Genomic DNA, 23894 nt, shown 5'->3' with positions numbered 1-23894 from the left:
TCAAAGCACCTACCATATGGTAGTGCTCCCACGTGAGAGATGATAGCCCCTTTACTTAGGAGGGAGTTGAAATGAAGTCATCTGTCCACCAAAGTGACAGCTGCAAGGAGAGACATTCTCTCCAGGGCAGCAGGCCCACCATCTGAGCCTGGCCCAGGGAGCCTTCTCCAAGTGTGCCTGTCTCCTCTCAGCTTCCTATCTCTGCCTTCCCTTTGCCGCTGCTTCCCATTATGTAAGCGCATTTTTGCAGAGCCAAGATCTGAGCTGGTGCTGAATATTTTAGGTGTCAAACATCCTGTTTTCCTGTGAGTAATGTGACCCCACCAGTGACCCATTGCATTTCTGAATGACATCATGGGATTAAGCTGAAAATGGTTGAAGAGAAGTGATTATGGGAGCCCAGGGACCTCTGCTTGCCCCTTTATCTTCCAGCAAGTTGTTTGGAGATGACGAACAAAAAGTCTGCAAAGCAGTATCTGCTTTACACAAAAGCAAGTGTCAGCACTCTAGGGCCAGAGGACCAAATCTGGCCCATGGAGCAAATCTAATCCTCGCTGATTTTACAAATAAAGTTTTATTGGCACACAGCCATGCTCACTTGTTTCAGTATTGTCTCCAGCCACTTTTGCACCACCTGTACGACAGAGTTCGTGTGACAAGAGCCCATATTGCCCATATGTGGCCCTTACACAAAAGGTTGGCTGAACCTTGCACTGAAGCCTTCTCCTACCACATAGGAAGAGGCATGTGAACGTAGTGACATCCCATGACTCTGAGTTCTGCAGCCCATTCCCATCCTTTCCTCCTCAAACACATGGTTCAACAAGAAAGCAGATCGAATTTTAACACGCATATCAGAGTTTCATATTTATTCAATGACATCAGAACTTGCACATTTATTAAATGACTGTTACCCTTCCAGGAAGGTCCTTTGGGAGATTGCACACTTATTCCAAAGTGGCTGCCAAAATGCTAGACATCACAGAAGCTGCTCTTAATGGCCAAGCTACGTGATACCTGAGCAAACCCACTTCACTTTCTCTCTAGATGCACATCTACCTAGTTGCCATGGTCAATGTGGGTCTAATAAAAAATTCAAATCAAGCACCAAGGATATTCCAAAGAATTGGCAGTGTGTTCTGAAAGTAATATCTTCAGGGCCAAGGTGGCCTCATTCAATGAACTGAGAGTCAAGGTTAGCTTTGGAAATATCTTCTGGGATGTGGGTGCATGTTTTCAGCATGTGTGCCATTGTTTTCTTCACTTAATAAAATGCTTGGTGGTGATGCTGTCCTCTCTATTCAGGAAATGCTTCCATAATCAAAGGCCTTTATCATCTGCCCCATAATTCCCCTTCTCTTCCCAGCTGCTGTCGGTGGATTTTGCTGAAGCTTGGTTCATTGTACCCATTCAGCTAAGAATGGCTGAAGGACAAGGAAAGCCTCTGTTCAGGTTTGTTTCTCACAGCCAAGGTCAGATGGGAAAGAGTCCCCTGGGACCTGAAATACGGTGTGCTGTCGGTGGGCCTGGTGTTGCTGGGAAAGGCCGGCGGCAGCGGCGTATGAGCGTGTGCTGGTCCCTCTTGTGCACTCGGGACTGCTCTGGTGGAAGGCGTATGGAGTTTAGTGGTTTCAGAAAACCACGAAATGCCTACTTACTGCTCCACATTTTTGCTTTCTCATTTTCCTTCATCTTGTTCTGCAAAGGGAGCATTGTGTGGCCAGTCCTGTAGAAAAAAGATGAACTCATTAACAAATTGTGTTTTTGGTCCTTTCTTCTGTTCCTGTCCTTTCCTTTTCCATTTCCCCTCCTCTCCACTTCCTCCTGCTCCTTCCTCCACTCCAACTTCTTCCACTCCTCTCTTCCCTTCCTTCTCCTCTTTCTTCTCCTCCTGCTCTTATCATCATCCTCTCCTTCCACACCTCCCCGCCTCCTTCTCCTCTCCCTCTCCCCCTCTCCTCTCTCTTCTCTCTTCTCTCTTCTCTCTCTGCTTTTCTATTTACGAAAAGGCATTGCCACTCACACAGAATGTCTGTTTCATAACATTACTTCCCTGAGTTCTGCTCTGCCAGAGTCTCAGACACAGGACTCTGGGAGAGAGTTGCTCTAATCCAGATTTGGATATATACTTCCTATGAAACTAAATGTGCTTGCGAGTTTAAGAATGATCAAATGGATTGCTAAGATTCACGAAGGATTTTGTTGAAATCAAAAGTGTAAATTCCTCCCCAGTGCTCCCGGATTTGTACCCGCCCCACCCCCAGCTCTGAACTGATTAAGGGATAGTTTGGGTTGGGAGGCTTTCCTTTTTCCATGCTGGGGATTGAGCCCAGGGTCTCACACTGAGTGCATCTCCCAGCCCTTTTAAAATTTTATTTTGAGATGGATTCTCACTAGTTTGTCCAGACTGAAGTGGCAATCCTCCTGTCCCAGTCTCCAACTCCACCCAGCTTGTTTCGACGTTTTCTTGCTCCAGAGACCAGAAATTAAACTTGAATTTCTATCTCTGGTCCCAGGTGTGAAGTAGAATCTGGTCTTGATGTTATGGGGTCAAGTCATTGTGTCTTGGTGCCCAAAGGTGTTGCAGAGAGGGGTTCCTGGTTACACTGCATGTGTCTGTACTATATACTTTTTCATCAACACATATTTTTTGCATATATGGTGGCCCAGTGCCCCTGGAACCTTTCATGAGTTAGAATTAATTGTTCTATTGTTTTTTTTTTTTTTTTTTTTGGTACCGGAATTGAACTCAGGACCTTGTGATTGCTAGGCAGGCGCTTGTGCCTCTGAGCTACATCCCCTGCCTGTTATGTTGTTTATGCACCACACCAGAACGATATGTGAAAGGCCAAGCGAGCAAGACTTTGGGATGTTTGCTTTCATATTTTGGGCTTAGTGTCTATTTTGGTAATACTTAATATTTAACCAAGTAGCTTTGGGGTGTGAATCCTCCAAAGGTTGAATCCCACAGGACTTCTATCAATCAGTCAGTATGTGAAGGAACTTGTGCTTTGTTTATAAAAGCTCTGGCATCACAGTTCCTTGGGTGATTTCCAAGCTGGCATGGCTTGCCACCAGAGGAAGTGGTAAGGAGGGGGACTTTTTGCTTGAGAGCTCTTTAGTTTGCAGGTTTTTCTTTAAAGAAAAGAGGTGGCTTGAGAAATGTTTGCTGGAAAGCTCAGTACCTCAACTTTGCTGCTGAGAGAAGAAGCACTTGTCAAGGGCTCCATTTAGGTTCACTTCTTAGGATTCACAGGCACGAAGGGCTCGGTTTAATAGGTGGGGCATGTTTCTCCAGGCAGACCTACTGGAGGTGGAATGATGGCTCTGTTCCTGCCATTGGTAGTGACTCTGTTCTTGCCATAAGGAGTAGGGAGGTAGCAGGCTGAAGACAGAGAGCAGAGCAGAGATGGAATGCGGAGGATGTCAGCCAATGTGCGCCTTCCCTGCCCTCCAGAAAAGCTGAACCCCTTCAAAAGGGCTGTAGACATCTGGACAGTCATTCCTGCCCTGGGCCGCATCATTAGTCCGAGGTACGCTTGTTGTGTGAGTGCTCGTGTGACCTCTGTGCCTCACGCCTTACCTGTCAGTGATTACCCGGTCTCCATCACCCAACAACGGTTCTGAGAAGCTACCCTCTGCTAGCCTGTCCCTTCAGCCCACCGTGGAGTGGGAATGTTTGCTCTCATTTCAAAGGTCTGTGCCATTTGGCAATATTTTAAGAAGAACCTTTCCCTGTATCCTCCTTTAGTGAGTCCCAGAGTTGACTCAGGCTGAAAGAATGCAGGAAATAGCCCTTTGGGAATCAGTGATGACCCGTCTTAAGCCCCAGTTAACTTCTCAGTCTACTCGGTTGGTTTACCACTTCCTGCATGAAGACTTGCTCTCTGTGGAGAGTCACTTTTGACTGACTGATTGATGATTTATTAGTTCACTCATTCAACCCATCCAATACACATTCGTTTAACATTTTTTTTTTTTTTTTTTGGTTTTTCTCTGGTATCGGGAACCGAACTCACGACCTTGCGCTTGCCAGGCAGGCGCTTTGCCGCTGAGCTAAATCCCCAGCCCCCTCATTTAACATTAATGTGCCAAATTTTAATCTACATGCTGTGCTACAGCGTGGGACAAAATCAAACAAGGGTCCTGCTCCTATGGAGCATACTTCCCTGCCAGGAAGACAGGCAGTACACAGGCAACAAAGAAACACACAGATAAGGATAACAACTTTGAGCGGCAAATGCAGCACAGAGAATGAAAGGAAGGTGGTGTGACAGAGTGACTGGCGGCTACCAGACAATGGTCAAGGATAGTATCCGGGAGGAGATAACCTTTAACCTAAGATGTGGAGGATCCATAGCCCGACTCTTCAGGAAGAGGAAGGTGAGAGTATGCTGGGTATGAGGAGAAACTGATGCAGAGTGCCTACCCTGAGCTAGGCACTTGACAGGAAAAAAAGAGAAAAAGTCCCTGAAGCCAAGAATCTAGATGGGAAGACAGTCACAATACACCTAGAGCAACACTGCGATGGAAAGGGAGTTCTGGCGCATGGAGCAAAGATCCCAAAGGCTGAACAAAAGGGTCAGAGAAGCCCTCCCGCGAGAAGAGGGGAAAACAAATGTGAACAAATGTGCAAATGTGCTCACAGCACAGAAACACATCTGAGGGACCAAGAAATTTCTGTGGAGTTTTCAGGAAAAGGGAGGGCCTGTGGGAGATGAGACTGGGGAGGCAGACACAGACCTGCTATGAGCTTGGGGTTTAAATTCCAACAACAATGAAGGAACCGCTAAACACCGGTAAGTGGGACAGAGACACAGTCCAATTTATTTTTGCAAAGAGCATATCTTAGCTGGGCATAGTGGTATGTGTCTGTAGTCCCAACTGTGTAGGAGTCTGAAGCAGCAGGATCACTTGAACCCACAAATTTGAGACCAGCCTGGGCAACATAGTGAGTCATAGTTCCTTTTCTTGTTGCTGAGACAAAAAATCCAACACCTAAAGTTAAAGGAGGAAAGGGTTATTTGGCTCACAGTTTGTAGAGGTTTCAGTCCATAATTAGCTGGCTCCAAGGCAGGGTGGCATGGCCTGATCATTACCATCGGTTCTACCAAAACATTCAATGTCTCCTTGCAAGGCCCGATGGGAGACTTGCCTCTCCTACTGTCCAGCCTGGTCCCACTAGTGACTCCACCTGTCCTTTGACTGCATGGGACTTCCAATCCATTGAGTCTACTGCGTTTTCACTATCTCTCACTTCCTTGACATCCTCTTTCCCTATCATAGCGAGCTTACCTTCCCCACCCATCACTGAACTTCTCCCTTGCATACACTCCAACTCCTCGCCCTTCTTGGATCTGCACATTTGGCAAAAACTTCAAACATGGTTAAATTCAACTTTCTTGCTGCTAGGCACCTGTAACTGAAATGTAACTAAGGGAAAACACAAACCCACCATGACTGATGGTGGCCTCACTTTAAATTTATGGCCACCAACTACAAGTGGGTCCTTAGATTCATGTGGCAAACTATTCCCCTACCTAGATATTCACTGTCCAATTCTCCTTGAAGATTATCATATTTCTCATCTCTCCTCAAACCTCCCACATCTCTTCCTGCATCTTCACTCTCGGCAGGCTACCTTGCTTCCCCTTTTATTGAAAAGCCAGGTGTAATCAGAAGATAAAAGAACTTCCCAAAGCTCCCACCACCAGCTAGGTTACAGTGGACGTGTCTGCATCTTTCTATCTAAGGGTAACCCTTCCACTTTTTCACTAGATTCCTACTTCCTCTCACCTACTCAGTGAGGCTGTAAAAATTCCGCCCTTTTTCCTGTAAATCATGATTTTTCCTGGGCTATTAGAGCACTTCCGTCAATGAACAAAGCCAGCTCAATCCACCTCTTCCCTTGCAATTGCCCCATTTTCTCTTTCCTTTTCACATTAAAGCCCCTTAAAAGAGCCAGTATTCATATCTTCCAAATTCTCTCCTCTTATTTGTATCTTCTCTCCCTCTTATTAATGTATCAAAGATGCAGAAAGATGGTTAGCAAGGAGTGCAGAGTGCAAGAGGCCAGTGGAAATGGAAATTTTATAACATTAAGACAAAAAAACCCTCCTCCCTTGAGCAGTGGATCTGCTTTCATGTCCAAGAGGAATGGAAAAATATGAAAATAAAACATCCAATCTCAATAATTATTTAGAAACACAATTCTATGAAAATTGCAAGACCTACCAAGGTCTACAGTAAAACTTCTAGTTGTACTGGCAAAAATTTTAGACATCTTAGATACAGAAAAGTATAAGGAAGTACATTAAGATTCTTCCATTGCATTTTAAACTATATGGTTGTTGGGATTTTGTAAGAAATAGTGAAACAATACAAAAAACTGCAGAGAACAGTATAATAAATATGTGTGGTCCCATTATCCCTAATTAACATGACTACTACTTGAAATGGTACATTTGCACCACATATTTTAATGTTTTATTATGAAGAAGTTCAGACATATATAAAAGTAAAATGTTTAATAATGTAGAAAGTAAAAAGAATATTCAACCCTCATGTACCTATAATCTGCTTCAAAATTATTCAGTCATAGCTAACTTTTTTTTTATCTGTCTCACCCATTTCCCTCCCAAATTAATTGGAAGAAAATCCTATATATTGTATAATTGTAACTATACCATATATATAATCCTTAATATCCAGTCAATATTCAAATGTACAACAGTCTCAGAGTGTCCTAACTTTATTTGAGAAAAATTTGTTTAAATTAGGATCCAAATAAGAGTCATATACTGCAATTAACTGATAGAGCACTCAAATAAGTTTTCAGTCCATCTCCTTTTTTCCCTTAAAACTTATTTTTTGGAAAAGTTAGTCATTTCTCCTATAGAATTTCCCTCAGTCTGGAGTTTAAGATATCCCTGTGGTGTTATTTAATGTACTGTTGTATCTTCTGTATTTCCTATATGTTGTTATTAGCTGGATCTAGAACTCTAATATAATTTGTTTTGATTTTTTTTGCAAGACCACTTTGTTGGTGGTGTTGTGTACAGATATTCCTTGGTTAATGACTGACTTACAGTCCTGAGAGTAGGGTGCTGAGTGAAAAGGTTGCTAAATGAGGAATCAATCATATATAGCTAAATGAGGAAACATATATAGTATATACATTCAATATGTATTCAGAACCAAGAAACAGTCAAACTCCAACTTGATGACCTTGCTTTTATCTGCCTAACCTTTACAAGTAGTACTGTAATATATAACAGAATATAAAACTACAGTTCTCTACTATACAGTACAACCAGCAAAAATTACAGTACTATATAAATAAGGTATGCACCAAGAAAACAAAGATGGGTCATAGGTCCAAGAAGCTGGCCATAAATCTGAAGAGTGTACCTCAGTCATAAGTCCAGACAGTCATTGACCAGGTAGGTCATTAAACGAGGAGTAGCTGTACTTCCATTGCTAAGCATGGAATTGTGCGACTATTTCTGTGTGATGTTAGCAGCTGCTGGTGCTCCACTGTTGAGTGTGAAGTGTTGGCATTGGAATCCTATCATCCAATCCTCATTCATTAGGGGGAATATTTCTTTTTTCTTTCTTTTTTTTATTGTCATTTTTTTGAGACAGGGTCTTGCTATGCAGTTCAGGCTGGCCTTGAGCTCACTTTGTAGCCCAGGCTGGTCTCAAACTCACAATGATCCTCCTACCTCAGCCTCCCGAGTGCTGGGATTACAGGCGTGCGCCACCACGCCAGGCTTGGGTAGAATATTCTACAAAGAGAAATATCCTCTCATTTACTCATTTACATTTATATCTATTTTGCTTGTTTGTTTTGGTCAATTTTTACTTCTATTTTTTATTTTTTGCTTTTTTATTTTAAAGAGAAGAAAAATAAACAATAAAACCAATGGTATAAAATTTTATAATAGTACCAGTTCTACAGATAGGAGACATACTTGATTGTTCACCAGTTTTCAAAAGAAGGAATTGACTCCCTAACATTCTCCAACAGTAACCAGAAAGTATTTCTCCCCATCTCACTCCATTGAGGTTGGCACCTCCACCATTCTACCTAAACGACTCTTGTCAAGGACATCAGTGATCTTCATGGCACTAAATCCAATGATGCAGCCTTCGCCCTCCACCTGGGTGAAGTCCTGCAGCATTTGATACACTCCTATTAAACCTTGCTTTCACTTGCCTTCCAGGACAGTCCATTCCTGGTTGTCTTCCCATCTCCCTGACCACTCCTTCTTGGTTTTCTTTAATTCTTCCTCTTCTCCCTGACTTCTTTTTTAAATTGAGGCAAATTCACATACCGCAAAACCTACCCTTTTTGCAATATTTAATTCAATAATTTTTTGTGGACTCACAGAGTTGTGCAATCATCACCACTAATTCCAGAACATTGTCAACATCCCCCCAAAGTAGCTCCTCACCCTGCCTCCACTCTCAGCTCCCAACAACCACAAATCTACTTTCCACCCCAGTACATTTGTTTATCCTCTCCCTTGGAGTGCACCAGGGCTTGCTTCTTTATTCTCTTTATCTATCCTTTCTCTTTTGTGATCTTGTCCAGTTCATGGCTCTATATACAATCCATACAGCGATAACAGCAGCATGGTCCTCTCCCCTGAACTCTAGACTTACACATCCAACTGCCTACTTTGCCTGTCCACATGGATCTGCAATAGATATGTCAAATGTAACACATTTCAAAACTAGCCGCTGATCTCCAGAATCTGCTCCACCTGTGTAGCCTTCATCTGCAATTATAACTAGATATCTTATCCTTCCCACTGCTCAGGCACCAAAACTTTAGTGTCATCATTGACTTCTCTTTATAACTTACACCTAAATAAAGAAATCCTTTTAGTTCTAACTTCAAATATACACAGAGTCTGGCCATGCTATTCAACGTCCCATCACCATCTCTCATCTGGTTGCTTCAGTGTCTTCCTGCTGCAACACTTGTCTCCTCTGTAGTGTATTTTCAACCTGGCAATGGGTGAGCCTTTAAATATCTAAGCCGGAGGTGGTGATGGTGATGTTATAATAACGCTCTTTTACATATTCAGCACTTGCTGCATATCAGCACTACTATATGATCTGGCTTCACGTGATCTGGCCCCATTACTTCTCTGACCGCATTTCCTGTGACTCTCCCTGTCACTCATACCACTCCACATCGGCCACCTGCTTTTCCGAACAGCCCTGCTCTAGCATGCTTCTACTTCAGAATTCCTGGGTTGTTATTCTCGCTGCCTAAGACACTTCCCCTAGATGTCCTCATGATTCCTGGCTCATTCTCATCTGATTGCTTCATCTCAAAGACCTTTAGGTCTTTGCCTGTGCGTGACCATCTTCTGTGACACTCCCTCGAAAGCTGCTACCCCTGTGTCCAATGCCTGCACTCCTGTACTCCTTCCCTGTTACACTGTTCTCCATAGCAGCAATCACCTTCTGACGGACTACCTCTTTTACTTATTTAATTTTGTTTCCCCACAGATTTAAGATCTATAAGTAAAAGGATTCCAGTTATTATATTCACTGCCCTATTCTCAGTCCCTAGAACAGTGTTTGGTAAATAAATTTAGTTAAGTGGTTGATAATAATACCAGACCCCACAGACACAAACTGTGTGGTTAGACCTGTAACATTCATGATATCACCTAGTTCATAACAACCTTAGGATAGTATATTATTATCTACATTTTACATATGAGGAAACTCAAGAGTTAAGTGAATATCCCAAATTCACATGTATCCCCTTGTAGAACTTCAGATCAAACTTCCATGGAATCAAACTATGGCTGCTCTTGTCTCTACTCAGGGTGCCTTGCTCAAAAGATTATTATTCTATGGCTAACCCTGGACTCTCAAAGTAAACATATTCGTGGGACCAAAAGAATAACATTTACATTTTGAAAGGTATGCCAAAAAAGGCAATGTTATGTGGGTTTCTTTTTCTCTAGTGGTTTTGCATCTTTGGAGCAAGAGTTGCAAAGAAAACTTGGTCCTGCTCAGACTCCAGAGATAACAGAATGGGCGCACACATCAGTAAGGAGGAATAATGTGATGGGAGCTGGAGATGAATTATATTCTGGAGTTAAATTTGTGTACAGAAGCAATTTGTCATGTCATGTCACCCCTAAAATTATGTCCCAATTGCCTGCTGGCCATCAGAAGCTTTGCTTCTGTGGCTTCCTTAGTGTTCTTTAAGCAAATGAAATATGCTTGCTTCAAGTTTTATTTGTTTATGCAATATTTTTGTGCTGCTTTAGTAAGAGAACATACTTTAAATAACCTTATGTACTTAATTGTCATAGATATTTATGACAGTATTTTTCAACCACAGAATAAAACAAGCATTGAATTCTGGACAGGGTCATATTGACCAACACGTACTTCATAATCTTTTATATTTGATGTCAACTCTACTAAACTAGACACAATTAAACTGAAAGCTTTATCATAAGCATAAAAATTTGGTGAGTTCTCCACATAGCTACATTTCAATTTCGGAGGGGTAAAGAAAGTGTGCTTGAAAGGGATGGGTTTTTAAATTTATTTTTTAGCAGTGTTGGGGATTAAACCCAAGGCCTCATGCATGCTAGGCAAATGTTTTGCTGTTGAACTGTATCCCCCAGCCTGAAAAAAGATTTTTAAAAAGCGTTATAGTAAGGTCTTTTCTATTCACCTTGACAGAGGCAAGATTTTGTAATGGGCAGTCCCATAAATGCACTCAAGAATCTATATAGTACTTGGAGCTGGCCTCTTTCTTCTGAAAACATAACTTTGGGAGTTAGCCCCAGTTCCATTTCAGAGACGGCACCTTGGGAAAGTTGCAGCAACCTTACACATATTTCTTGGCCCACTTCTAGTTAAAAATGAGAAGCATTCCCACTGGCCATATTTAAGAGACTGTAGATAAATAGTCATCATCAAACATCAAGCATGCTTCCTGTCTTGTTCTTTTTGAGATCCCACCTGTTTTCCCGTTGGTGCCATTCTTTATGTCTTCACATCTGGAAAGAGGTACTATCCGGCAGGAGTCTTCTCGGCACTAACTATGTCCATTCAGCAACTGCTTAAACTCTTCCCAGGAGGGTTAGCGCTCTTTCTTTTGCAGGACTCTGGGTATTACAAGTTTTCTTCTTAACACAAAACTCCAATTGAGTTCACCCCCACACCTACTGTAGGTTCAGCTCTGGTTTCATGAGTGCATAAACATGCCCTCTTCCCATATTCACAATAAAATCCCTTCTATGTCCTTCCTTAGTTTTTCGTCTCAAGCTCCTCCATATATGGCAGGGTTACTTTTCTTCTTACCATCTTAGCTCTTGGCCTAAGGATCCTCTTAAATTTCACAACAATTTTTGGAGAATGTTACATCTTGTCTCAAAATCTAAGCCCATTTATTAAGAAAACAACTTATCGGACTTTTGTTTAGTGTTTAAAAATACTGTCTTCATTTAAAGATCCAAAGCTTTATTTTCCTAGCTAAGACTTCTCTCTACAACCCCGTTTCACTCCACATGATGGAATTAAGAGTCAAACAGACTTGAAAATAAGGGGCTGGAGCCAACAAGATGAAATATAACAGAGACTTTGCTAAAACAGCTTAAATTACACAAACTTCTCCAATCTCCATGCCACTCGGCTGACTCACATGGAACTTGTGGTCAACAAAAGCCCCCAAGTTTTTCTCCACACTGTCAAGTCAGGTGTTTCTTGTGCTCGCCTTTAAAATTATTAGACATTACAGATCATTTTTCTGCTTTTAACTCATTCTTCTTGCCTTTTAAAATCTTTGTATTTTTTAAATTTATGAAGATATAGTTTGATGTAAAGTGCATAAATCCGCCCTTCCTGTCTGCCAGCCCCATGGAGAGGGCATTGTGCCTTATTCAGGCTCCTGATTCAAGAGCTAATTTTATCCAGAAAACACTCTCAGGGACATATTCAGAAATAATGTTTAATCTGGACACCCCGTGTCCCGGTCAAGTTGACTCATAAAATTAACCCACATGAATAATATGAAAATACCCTGAAAACCCAGATTCTCCTTAAATGTGAGGGAGTAAGTAATAAATTGTTACTGGTACTCTTTCAGTAGGCACAGTACAGAAGCGCCTGTTAGTTATAGTGGGTAGCATTCTGATGGGGTGCAGGGTCCATTCCGATGGGTTGGTGCCTGCACTAGATCAGTTGTGAAATATTTTGAGTGTCATGCCTGTGGCTATCTGGAGTGAGAGATAAGTGTACACTTGTCTAAATATAAATGTGTTGGATATGCCTTATAATACTTTGGTGTAAGGGTTTATAAATACTAATTTGACTTTCTATTTCTTCTCGGTAGGGACTGAGGCATTTGAGAAAGCCCAGGATTCACAAGAAGAGTTGAGACCCAAATGTGGTCAACACAGTGGTCACGGGAGGACTGTGAATCCCTCGATTTTATGCCACCAACTGCAGTGGGCTGAGTGGTGCCTACTCCTAAAAGATGGGTCCACTTCCTAACCTCCAGAGCCTGTGCGATCTTATTTGGAAAAAGAAAATTAGTCAGTTTATAAGCAAAAACCTGAGACTGAGAGCTTTATAAAGAAAAGAGGTTTATTTACCTTATGATTTTGAAGAATTGATGTCAATATTGTGTGTCCTCATTAATTCGGGTTTTGGTTACAGTATCTTTGGCTGGGTCACATCACAGAAGATGGCATCCTGATCAGAGTGTGTGCAAGAGGGAGAGATCACACTGTGAGAAGGGAAGCCAGAATGGGTAGAGGCCAGTGTGGGCCTGCCACTAGGCCTCACCTCTTAACATTGCAACACTGAGGACCAAGCTCCCAACGCGTGAACCTTTGCAGGCGGGACACACTCAATCCATATCCAGAGCCTAATGGGGATTTTGAAGATATAATTAAGGTCAGGGTCTCAAGATGAAACTATCCTGGGATGCCTGGGTGGACTCTAGATCTGATGACATCCTCATACAAAACAGATGAGAAGACACAGATATAGGGACAAAAGGAGGAGCTCGTTTGATGATGAAGGCAGAGACTGGAATTATGCCAAGCAACATCTGGCACCACCATCAGCTGTAGGAGGCAAGGGTTCTCCCCTAGAACTTTCGGCTCTGCCTGACACCTTGACTTTAAACTACTGGCTTCCCAAAATGGTAGCAAATGAATTCCTGTTGTGTTAAGCAACCCAGTTTGTGGTCATTTATTACAGCAGGCACAGGAAATGATCACAACTATCACTTCTCATCCAGAATGTGTGTTCATGGTAGTCCATGTCCTACTTAAAACACCATGGCACTAGGCTCCTTGTATTCCTTGTATTTCTAATTCTTAAGCAGTATGACTTTTAAAAATATTTAAACCATGACAAAGTCTCATTTCATTCCCCCCAAAAGACCGGCATTTCTCGAGACTATTTTGTAACTCTGGGGACACTTGATGAAATGTAGCAAAAGTGGTGCAGGTTTTGCAGTCCGACAGACCCAAGACCCAGGTTCTCCTCCACCCCTACTACCTTAGTGGCCTTTAGGAAATTATTTAACCCCAGTTGCTTTAGGGGAGTATGACAGAGTCCAGATTAGCTTTTATATGAACATTTTCTGCCCTCTCTCTTAAGAATCAGTTGAGAATAACATCAAGCCTAGATGCAGGGAGACCAGTTAGAAAGACGCTGTGAACATCCAAGTGAGAGATGTTATGGTGACCCAGAGCCTGATTATTCACCTTCTTAGTCCAAATTTGCATCAAAACAAGATCATCAGGTAACTGGTGTTCATATTAAAGCTTGAGAGGACTTGCAGGAGACTAACTGGGGGTAGAGGGAGAGTATAGATATGCAGGGTTATTAAAAGAACCTGATAGGGTTAACCCCAGATATACGGACCTTTTTAAATTACCTTATTTCTCATCTGGTGACTTCTCCATTTTTTTTGTCAGCTGACCTCACACTCTCCCGGGCTGAGTTCACACTGGTCTTCTCTTTGGGTCTGGAGCTGTCTGTAGACAGAAAGTTGGTTTCTTTTCAGGAGCACCAGCAGATGGCCCCTTAAGCAGTTTAAAATCAATAAAATGTAAAATAAAACAGTGCAGGATTAAAAAAACAGTGTAGGATAATTCCACATTTTTTTTTTTTTTTGCTTTTGCCAAAGCAGATTGAGACTCCAGCTGTTCTAATAATTTCTTTAAGTCTCTTCAAAGACAGCAGTTGACTTTCATTTAAAAGCACTAAAGGGGAGGGAGGAATTGAATTACCTTCAGAAGTTTTGAAAAGTGAAACATGAGTTCTTTATTCTAGTAGCAAATGACAAATGCTGTCCTTGTTTTATTGGGAAAGCACATCTTAAAACTAGGAGTTTATGGATTTCTATAACAACTTTTTAAAATAAGGAAAATGGTAGGTGGATTGATGTGGAGCTTCATTAAATATAAGAGAATCTAAAGAAGAATACTTCCTCATGAGTAATAATTCCCATATGCCACTTTTAGAAGGAAACTGACTTAATACTTGAGTCAACATAGTCATTCCAGTTATATTAGAATGACAGTTCAGCCGTCCACATCTTGTTTCTTTGCCTTTCCAAAACTCCAAGAAAAGTTGTCAATTAGCAACAACAACAAAAAGGACTTTCCATTAGACCACGGCATCCGTGGTGGAAACGCATGGCACTTCTTACTGAGCAATTTTAAGTTAGGTGCAGAAGATCAAACACTTATTCAGCAGATATTTACTGCATGCCTACGATTTCAAGGCATTGTATTAACAGGACTTTTAGTTGCAATCGGCAGAAACCAATTCTCCTTAATCTAAGGAGAAAAGAAATTCACTGATGGGCATTGACGGGAAAATTGTCAAACCAGGCTTTGAAAACAGACCTGAAACAGGGTAACCAGGGGTCAGAGTTCCAGAGAAGCTCAAACTACAGAACGACAGTAGTCAGGTATCTTTATCATCCCCGTGGGACACTATGCGCTCTCCCCAGCCCTGGTTACAGATACTGTGCCCGTCGTCACTGCCACAGACCACTAGATGCTACAGCAGTTACCATCAGAATGAATCGGAAACTGTCCCTTGCCTCTTGGCAACACTAGCTCCAAATCCAAGGACAGTCAGGAGTCCCAGGTTGGGTGGGGCTCGATCACATGCCCTTGCCCAGGCTGCCAGATGTCAGGGGCAGTGAATGTTTGACCTGTTCAGTTTCCTCAGAGGAAGACGGCCCTGCCTCTTATCTGTGCTCACGTAATGGGGAATCCCCAACACGCTGTCTGACTAATTGGTCTCATCCTGCTCCATGGCTTTAAATTCTAGGATATACTGATCCTCCCAAGTTTCTATTTAGTCAAACTTCTCTACTGAGCTCCAGGCTGCTATGTTATATGCCTGCATGACATCCCATTTGGATGTCTCAAGTTCTCCTGGCTGACAATAAATTCTGCATTTCTCCTATCTGCACCCCTACAAACCTCCGTCTTCCTCAGAACTCTGGCCTCAGCGAACAGCGCTACCAATCACTTGTATCCATGTTCCAAGGATTGGTCTCCATTTCTCTTTCTCCTCCTCCTCCTCCTCCAAACCGTAAGGATATCCTATGGCTTCCATCTCTAAAATCTATTTCAAAATTACCCTTTTTGAACTACCTCCAACATTGCCACTGTATTCCAAGCCATCATCATCCTTATGCCTGAAGTAGCCACATATACCATCAGGGGACTAGTAGGAAACAGACGGCATATTCCAAATAGATTGACCAAGGAGATGTTAACGGTGCAGTTACTAACCAAAGCGTGGATAGGGCTAGAAAAACAATCAGAAGATCCCCAGGAATAAGTGACAAGAGCTGTAGGTGCAGCAACACAGTCACAGCCAGGACCTGGTCAAGGAAAGTAGGAAACAGCTTAGCAGGGAGTGGTAATGTGCGTACCCTGACCATTCTTCTACCACTTTTTGATCCCCTGCGGGTGCTTCCACTGACTACGTTCAACCAGAAACGGGTCAGCAGAGGAGCTTTGGAGATGCTGTCTAGAGTGGCCAGCCTTCAGGGTCACAGAAAGGCAGAGAATATAACAGGAGAAGAGGTTAAAAGGGGAAGGGGAATAACCAACACTTCCTGACTGGCTACTGCTTCTTGTCTTCCAATCCTCTAAATCCCCAATCTATTCTTCACAGAGCAGTCAGAGTGATCCTTTATAGCAGAAAGTATATCACCGTACTATACACCTGGAAGGGTTTTCCTTCAGTAGCTTCCCATCATGGTTTGCCTAACCCCCATGATCCACCCCTCCCCCTTTGGTATCATCTCTCACCACTTCTCGTAGCTCACTAAGTTCCAGGCACATGCCGCACTCACTTCCATCTTAGTCTTTGCCTTTGCTGTCCCTGTTGGCGTATTCTTTCCACACTACATGGCTCACTGTGTGTCTTGCTAATTACCCCACCTAAATTAGTCTGATGCTCAGACACCCTCAACCACATGACCTTATTTTATTTTCTCCCTTAATTTGAGACTTCTATTTAATCATCCAAGACAACAGTTTAATCACATGAACTCAACAGTTGGAAGTCTTGATGCTGTTGTTTCAGGTTTGGGGGCCTTATTTTATAAAAAAAATTATTGAGTTTTAATTTATATATAACAAAAAATCATAAATATAAGATTTTAACTCAGTAAGCTTAGACAATTATATGTCCCTCTGTAACTCCAGTTAAGCCATTAAGCAGTTCCATTCCCCAGAAAATTCATTCATACCCTTTGCTAGTGATAGCCCAGAAATCTGATTTCTATCCTAGAGTAGTTGTACTTATGTTCTCTCTTTCTCTCCCCTCTCCTTCCTTTCCTTTCTTTTCTTTTCCTGTGTGTGTGTGTGTGTGTGTGTGTGTGTGTGTGTGTGTGTGTGATATTGAGTATTCAGCCTAGGACCTTTGGACTGAACTATATCCCAAGTCCTTTTTAAATTTTAAACCAGGCTTTCACTAAGTTATTAAGTTGCCCAGACTGGGCTTGAACTTGCAATCCTCCTGCCTCAGTATCCTAGAATTCTAGGATTACAGGCATGCACTATCAGGCTTAGTTTTTTCTGTCCTTGAACTTTATATATGGACTCACACAAGGGGTGATCAAAATACACAGTGAATGCTTAAAGCTTCTAAAGATGTGTTACAGCCATAGTGTATGGTGTATGGTGTTTGGTGTATGATACACTATCATGTTTTATGAGCCTGTCTTTCCATCAGATGGCACTCAGTACCAGCATTCATTGCATTTTTTATTACATCTGATAAAGATACTCATGGAAGAGGACTTCCAGAACTGCTTCAGAAAGCGTCAAGGATGATGAGATAAGTATGTTCGAAGTGAGGGTGAGTACTTTGAGGGCACTGATAGCAGTGTGCCTTTTACTATAATAAATCTTTTTAACATTCTCCATATTTTTGATCACACTGAATACATTACAACCTCTTATATCTACTTGTTCGGGTTCAACATCATGCTTTTGAGATTCATCCATGGTGGTCCATGTAACAGTAGTCAGTTCCTTTACTGGTGAGCAATATCCCATTGGATTAATTTATGACAATTAGCCATTTTTCCTGCACTTTTTAGCTCTCCACCTCTCTTTTATTTTAAAGAGAATTCAAAAACAATAAAAATGATACAGAATTTCACAATGAGATGACAAGACGGCAATTGCTATTCCTTTGTGTATGAGTGTGTGGTGGTGGTACTGTAGATTGAAGCCAGGGACTTCAAATTGAGCTACATCCAAGCCATTTTGTTTAAAAAAAATTATATTTTGACATAAGGTCTTTCTAAGTCTCTAAGTTTCTCAGGCTGAGCTTCAACTTGTGCTCGTCTTGCCTCAGCCCAGACTGTTGGAATTACATGCATGTGCGTCTACATCCACCTTGCAATGACTGTCGTGATGTGAGCCCCTTCCTGTAAATATGCTTACATCTTTCTTGAATAAATACCTAGGAATCGAATTGTTAGATCATAGGTGAAAAAATGTTTAACTTTATGAGGATCTACTAAAGAGTTTCCAAAGTAGTTTAACATCTTATATTCCTACCAGCATTGTGTGAGACTTTCCATTACTCGACATCCTTGCTAATACTTATGCTGTCAGTCTTTTGAATTTCAGCCATTCTAGTGGGTGTGAATTGTTATTGCATTTCAGTTATAGTTTATATTTCTCTGATGATTAATAATGTTGAGAATCTTTTTATGTGCTTATAGGCCTTTCACATCTATTCTTTTATGAAGTGTCTATTAAAGTCTTTGGTCAATTTTCTGCACTAGGTTTTGTCCTTTGTCTTTGGCAGTTTCATATATTATGAATAATTTTTCCCTTTAAAAAGTCTCTGCCTTTACTGTTCATTTTCTTATTGGTGTCATTTGATGAAGAGGAATTTTTAATTTTGCTTTCAGTTTCTTTTTTTATTATTATTTTAAAGAGTAAAAGAAGGATAACATAGTAATAGGGGGCTTACCGAATTACAGACAAAGTGGTAGGAAATTATCAATGGTTGTTGTTTCACATATTGTTATCTACAAGACAGTTTCCCAGGAAAACAAATAAACAAATAATAGTGTGTTACAGACAAAAGTGGTAGGTTATTATCAATGGTTGTTGTACTGTACTTTGGTATCTTCAAAGAGGTTTCTAAAGAAAATAAATAGAGCTATACATGAGTGACCAATTGAATATTCATTGACTATTCTCAGTGGTTGTTGTAGGAAACACATAGTAATAAGCATACATCCATTTACGAAATAGCATAGGAACAATACAAACATTACAGAGTTAGGGACAGATTAGTAGGAAAATATCAATGGCTGCTATAATACATGGTGGTATCTTCAATGTGGTTTCTCAGGAAGACAGAGATACACAAGAAGGATCTAACAAGTAGTTACAGCCTAATGGTTGTGAAAAATAGCGTATTACCTCCTCAACAGTGACTCCTTTCACTGAGGTGTGATGGCTGGAAGGAAGGCCAAGATTGAAAAGAAGGACTGAGAGACTTGTACCTGTGTCTAGCAACAGGCTGTTTTCTTTTTCCTCTATAGTCGTGACAACCCGGGGTTCCTCCATGGAGATGACAGTCTGGCCAGAGGGAGAAGGCAGAGTATGCCCCAGGCCCCCTCATTCCTGTTAGACTAACTGGTAGGATGGGTCTGGGCTCCAGGGCCTCCACTCTTTGCATTCAGGGCATGGCCCAGGGGGCTTCTTAGGGCAGTTCCTCTTGAGGTGGCCTGGCTTTTAACAGTGGTAGTGGATGAATGCAGTTGTCGAGTTCTTCTTGGGGCCCCGAAAATCAGACTTAGGGTCTGTTTCTCTTAGTGCTGCAGCAAAAGCAGGTGCTTTTTCTCAGTCTGTTTTCTCTCCTTGGCCTCCTCCTCATCACAGCTGTAGAATACTGAGGAGGCAATTCTTACTAACATCTCAAGTGAGCCATCTGGGGCGAAAAGCATTTTTTGTAGCTTTTTCTCTCCAGCCTCCCAGTAATTTTGTTTTATATTTCATTCATCAATTTTTTTCTTTTATGGTCAGTGCTTTCTGGATCTTGTCAAGGAAACTATTTCCTATCCTCAGGTTATGAGAATATTTGCCTACATAGTCTTTTATAATATTTATAGTTTTGATTTTTGTATTTTTGCACATGATGCAACTCAAACTAATTTTTCAGTAAGCAATGAGGTAGGGGGTTGAGGTTAATTTTTTTCCAGAAGAATATTGAATGTTTACATCTCCATATTTTGAAATGACTATTCTATCCTCATGGAAGGCCTTTACACCTTTGCTGCAAATTAATAGCCATGTATGTGGCTATCCCTGCACTCTGGCTGTTCAGTTGATCTACTTGTCCATGCAAGTACCATGTAGTAGCTTTAGAGTAAATATTCAGTTCAGGTGGTGTGAGTCACCTAAAATTTTTCTTTTGAAAGATTATTTTGTATAGGATCGTTGTATTTTCATATAAATTTTAGAATCAACTTACTGATTTCAACAGAAGGAATCTATTAGGATTATAAATCAGAATGCACTTCGGAGGCTGAGGCTGGAGTATATCAGTGAGTTTGAGGCCAGCCTGGGTTACAAAGTGAGCTCAAGGCCAGCCTAAACTGCATAGAGAGACCCTGTGTCAAAAAGACAAAAAAATTAAATCAGAATGTATTAACACATTCCTGCTGGCTTGAAGTACTGGTGGAATGCATGCAGGACTGTCCCAGCAGGCAGCTTAGAACACTGTTGGTTAGCTACTAACATCAGACGATGGAATTCAAGTCAGAGCTGCCTGGCTGTGTGACAAATGAATTATGGTCCCATCATGAACAATCCATAAATCAGTTTGGGAAGTCTGACATCCTAAAAATATTGATTCTTCCAATCTATCATTATGGTACATCTCTCCTTTCATTTTTTAAAAATTTTTTTAGTTTGGCTTCCAATGTAAATTGTTTTTTAAATTTAAGTAATATTCTTAAAACATTTCTTATTGATTATAAATTCTTAAGTTACAATTACAGGATTAACTTGCTCTTTTCTCTGTTTTCTATGGGTGTTAAAATAAGAGTACTATTTCAAGGTTACTTGAAAGTCTGTTGACAGACAGTCAAATTTAAAACAACCTGAGGTCAAAGGAAAAAGAAGAAAAAAATGAGAGAAGGACACTTTAAAATCCAAGCAGCCCCAGCCAGGTATGTTCTGGAAAACTTTATAGTACATAGGGTAGAGAAAAATATATAAAGAAGGCCATAAAAGATAAACTTTTGATATGAGAGGATTTTATATGATAAAGGGATTGCCCTGCTGGAAAGATAGAGATAGTGGTAGAACTCAAAAGCTCAAGTATGTGAAGGAAAAGCTTAAGTATGTGAAGGAAAAGCTTGTGGAGGATGCAGTTTATAAAAAGAAATATGTATGTTTGCTTGCTGGTTTTGTAGAATCCAGGTTGTTTCTTCTAAAGGGTCCTTATTGCTCAAGGAGATTAGGGGGCTATGACCCCTGGCTCTGTCAGTTACTTCCTTCCACATGTCAGCTCTCCTCTCCATTTGACTTGGTCTTTAATATCTAATGGAAAGTATAACCAAAATTATAAAAAAAGATTTTAAATCAAAATCTGGGCTAAATATAAAAAAGAAACAACTCAGACCCTTTTAACTTTTTTCTGTTGGCTACCCAAAAGGTAAGGAGCTGGAGAGTAGAAGAGCCTAGTGCATCCCACCAAGTTGGGGGGAAAGCGGAGGTGCATGGCCTCTGCTTTCTTTGATATGTGATCTATAGTTAAATTAAAAGTTGATTTTTTTTCCTCCAAATGTAAATTAGAAAATAAAAAAGATAAAACCTTAAGACTCTTCCCCTCCACCCTGAATTTTTCTGGTTATAAGTCTATAGTAAGATGTTTTTCTCTTCTACCTCTTTACTGGTGTTATTTTATTGTAAGAAATGTCTATGCTAATTGACCACCTGAGAAAGTGCTTATTAGTCAGTTTATAATGAACCTACCATAGATTATTATACCTATAATTCAAATTGGCCAGTATTTCTAAGAGTACACTCTAATCTAAGAGTAATTGTTTGTGTGTCTGTCTTTTTTGTTCATTGATTTAAGGTACCTAAAGCAATTTTGTTTTTCCATTTATTTCTCTCTGGCTCTTTTTGTCTCCCACATGAAAACTGGTTATCTAAGGTTTCAGAAGTAGCAAAGTTCATTTAAAAGGTTATAGGATGAGTTTTAAGAGATTTCAAAGTAACATACGACTTACAAATAGAAGTCTTAGAGCTTGAGAACATAAAGGTTATATATGATTTAAACGGAATATATTCCTATATGTGAATCTTAAATTATGTGTTCTACTTAGGTCACCTTATAGATAAGTAGAGCCTCATGATATTAGCTCAAATGCTGTGGTTCACATAGCTTAACAGTAGACTAATTTAAGTCAGTTGATAAGAATAAAAATATTTTAAAGATTGGTAACATGTTTCCAGCCAGAGTGTTAGGTAACCTAGATAATCAAGATAATGTCCAAAATTAATTTCATAAATGAATATTATTATCTGTGTACAATAATTTAAGAATTTTTATTTGGTCAAAGATAATATACAAAATAGTTTAAAATGTTAACTGTTATGATGAGTCAGCCAAAGTAATTGTTAAAGTAACTAAGTGGGAACCCCTTGAACTTGGGGAACCACTGGACAAAATTCCTCTATGTGGTTGAAAGAGCAGCTGCCTAGACCAAAATTTATCCAGTTTCTCCACCAATGGATGGCTTGTCCAGTTTTCCCAGGGTCTTACGGTGCCACAACCCAACAGTTATTAAATAAATTATTATGGTACACTTAAGCTGGTTATAAGTAAAAGGTTAAGCTCTCTGTGCCTAAAATAAGGTTTTCTGAGTCAGATCCTCTTGGTTAAATTTATATCTATTGGCTTTGATTAAATAAACATTTCCTTATTGTATAAATGAGGTACACTTGCATTGGGTCTATATGTGGTCATTAACACAGTTCTCTAAATTTATAAGTGTTCCAAAGCTGTCCTATACAGAATTGACAAGAATTCTGTATAAATCTGTCAAAAAATCTAAATTTTGTCTTAAGACTAAGAAGTAAGTACATATGTGTAAATAAGTCTATATAGCTGTGATACTAATTATTGCTAACCTTATGATATATTAAATAACTTTATGCTTTCCCAAAGTATACAGATCTTTTAAAGATGTAGGACTTGAGAAAGACATCTTATCATACTGGTGACCCCCAAACTACAGTTGTTCATGCTGGGAGACTTTTTCAGTTTTATGTTTATGTGATTGTTATATAATCATGTTATGATAGTTTGATGTGCCTACATCTTATATAGTTAAGACAATGTCCTTATAATGATTAGAGATCTGGCCATTAATAACCTTAATAACACCGAAAGTAGGTCTATAAAACAAACAAGCACATTCTACTTAGGTATCACTCTGGTAACCCAAAATGGTTAAAAGATAACAAATTAGTTAAAAGTTTCTGTATGTCCTTTGATATGTTCTAATTAGATAAAGATAACTGGCTGAAAAGTCATTTTATATTAAGATTAAAATTTAAATGTGTTTTGGAAATAATAATAAAGACCTAATGGTTCTAATATAATGTTGTCATCATGATTGTTGTGATAATGTGTTACATTGTCCTTGATCTCAAGTTGTCTCTGTAAAACTTTATAACTGTTATCTGTTAATATTCAGCAATGATTCAAATTCTAAGACAACCATGATTGGTAAGATACAACAGTACCCTGGTCACCTTATTTATTTCAAGGTGCTTGATATCTAGATAATATCATAAGATTAAACTTACTGCTCTCACCGCAATGCTAGTTTAACTGATCTTCTGGGTTCAACAACTGAGGTTCAGGGATCAAAGCTAAAAAGGTAACTGGGCTAAGAGGACAGCCAATACTTTTGTCCTGGCCCTCCAAGGTCAGTAAGGACCCAGGAGAGGAGGAAACCTATCCTACGAATTCCTACAACTTTGATAAGTCACCCACCCTCTTGAGCACGGAGATTGTTAGACCCCAAAGAACAAGAATCAACAAAGGTACAGTGTGCTAAAAAGGAGGGTCACTAAAGAGAGAAATGTTTTCTATGCTCCCACAGGAAGTTACATGATCCAGCAAGATCATGACCAATCCTGGTAGATAACACTGACAGAAGAGCTGAGGGGCAGTACACATGGTCCCACAAATAACCCCCGAGAAGTTTTAACTGCCCTTGATACTTGGCAAAAAAAGATTAATTTTGATTAATACTGGTCTCACTTTAACGTGATCTTAAACACCCAGCAAACAAGTATAAACAA

The 23894-nt window shown here is 40.3% G+C and overlaps 1 long non-coding RNA gene across 1 annotated transcript in view; it reads right to left on the bottom strand.

Annotated features, from left to right (window-relative positions):
- Window positions 1-860: 860 nt before the first annotated feature.
- Window positions 861-23894, bottom strand: part of LOC102015854 — a 31901-nt gene continuing 8867 nt past the window's right edge. The window contains exons 2-4 of the long non-coding RNA XR_264026.1: window positions 13940-14039; window positions 12642-12741; window positions 861-1726 (exon numbers count right to left, since the gene is read on the bottom strand). This is a non-coding gene — a long non-coding RNA (uncharacterized LOC102015854). The remainder of the gene's footprint in view (window positions 1727-12641; window positions 12742-13939; window positions 14040-23894) is intronic.

Source organism: Chinchilla lanigera, unplaced genomic scaffold (assembly GCF_000276665.1).
Source record: "Chinchilla lanigera isolate Chin_1 unplaced genomic scaffold, ChiLan1.0 scaffold00088, whole genome shotgun sequence".
NCBI classification, from domain to species: domain Eukaryota; kingdom Metazoa; phylum Chordata; class Mammalia; order Rodentia; family Chinchillidae; genus Chinchilla; species Chinchilla lanigera.
The sequence above is the reverse complement of the archived record's forward strand: the minus strand, read 5'-3'. Positions and strand labels throughout refer to the sequence as shown.